Genomic DNA, 1,577 nt, shown 5'->3' with positions numbered 1-1,577 from the left:
CAGCTTTTTTGGGGGGGATGTCAAATCATTCATGCAATAATTAATTTTAGTCGATTATCTGGATGTTTTCTAAGCATGTAAACAGATTTTTTATTTCGTGTTTGGACTGATTCTGAATTTTGTGATCAATAGTCATATATCAATGATATTTGACGTTCTGACAATATCAATAGTATTTTAGAAAACAAAAAGCACATGGATGGTTTCATAATAATGACGGAAGAGATAAGCATCAAATTTCTGCTTTAAGGTGAGTCCGAAGGGGAAAGTGTTTTCCAGTGTTGTTGGACTGTAAGAGTGGATGAGAACCAAACAGGAAGAGGAAGAGGAAGGGAGAAACTGTGGTCGAGATAAACAAAAGGAACTACACTTCAGCAGCCAGAGAACAGGTTAAAGTTTCCACGAATCAGAGGGGGGGAAATGGAGACAGGGACAAAAGGTCGGCATAAATGTGAAATCTTTTCGTCCATTTGTTCTGCAGGCTGAAGGAGTCTGGGAAGAGCCTTCAAGCTCACATGTGGCGTCCAAATGGGCCGATCCTAAACGCTCTGCTATACGCAGCCAAAAGTATTCCAACTATTTATTGCATTAGTTCAGGCATCTGAGCTGAGGACTCTTTAAATACTTCTGTAAAACCTTAAAAACTTTAATGGGAGGCTTCAAGGTCTGTTTCACACACGTAAGTTTTGGGTGAAAACTTGGATCAAGAGTCTTTGAGTCATAAAAAGAACAAACTCACAGCGAGAGGAATCAGATTTTCCCTTCAGAGGAAATTCACCATCGCTTTTGTCAACCGCTGGGAGGAAGTGGACGGTTGCTATGACTACAACAGAGACGGGGAGAAACACCAATGGTTTCCATGGAAACCAGGGATTTTCCCCCAAGTAAGTTATCGATACATTCATTACTTTGGAGTACTACCGCATGTATTTTTGTTTTTGTTTTTGATTTAACTTTAAAAATTTAATTTAAGGAGTTTGAAAACTCAGCAATATTGAAAACTAGCTAGCAACTGCTAATTATTTGCACTAAAGGGTCCCACATGTCTAAAATCAAAAGTCACAAACCACAACACTTGGCAAAAAAAAAAACCCAAAACACATATTTGGAGACTTCTGCTTTTCTAAGTACCTACTATAGTCACTTTTCATCTTCTTGTAGCGGTTAGCTTTCCCTCAATCCCAGTGCTATAGAGTTGATTTCAACTATGACTTCTCTTTTTTTTTTTTTTTTTTTTTTAACACTTGAACAATTCAAATTAAAGCAGTAGTAAACAGGAGCTTTAAACCACCTAGCTATATGACATTGCTAACGCTAGCTTCAATGTTAATTCCTGTTTTTCAATTGAATAGTATTTTGTAAGGAAAATAATATTAAACTTCACTCCTGTGGAAATGATAAAAGTCTCCCAAGTATTTATAGTTTTGTCTTTTCCGGGTTGTTTAATTACATGTTTGGACCAGAAATTAAAAATCACCGAATGTTTAATTTGTAACAAGTCTAGATTTTCACTCCCATTAAATATGTGAAGGTTTAATACTTTGAAAATATAAGAACTTTAGTGACATGACAATCAG

The sequence above is a fragment of the Poecilia mexicana genome, unplaced genomic scaffold, assembly GCF_051168715.1.
Source record: "Poecilia mexicana isolate PSO_F unplaced genomic scaffold, ASM5116871v1 scaffold_11, whole genome shotgun sequence".
Classification (NCBI taxonomy): Eukaryota; Metazoa; Chordata; class Actinopteri; order Cyprinodontiformes; family Poeciliidae; genus Poecilia; species Poecilia mexicana.
This window is presented reverse-complemented; position numbering follows the sequence as displayed.